Below are 219 nucleotides of genomic sequence, written 5' to 3'. Positions count from 1 at the left end.
ACAGTCAAGATATGAACATCATTTTTTTTCAGGACAAACTGGGTTATTAGAATATTTGCAGTGAGGTCACTTGCATGTTAAAAATGGTTGTCGGGCCTTAAAGACAAATAAATAAATAAAACAGAACATTAATCTTCCATATATGTATTGATATCACAGAGAGAGAAGTAATGAATAAGCCATTCTCCTCTCTAAACACTTCTCATATGTCTTGGGAGT

The sequence above is a fragment of the Etheostoma spectabile genome, unplaced genomic scaffold, assembly GCF_008692095.1.
Source record: "Etheostoma spectabile isolate EspeVRDwgs_2016 unplaced genomic scaffold, UIUC_Espe_1.0 scaffold452, whole genome shotgun sequence".
NCBI lineage: Eukaryota > Metazoa > Chordata > Actinopteri > Perciformes > Percidae > Etheostoma > Etheostoma spectabile.
Note: the sequence above shows the minus strand (reverse complement) of the source record.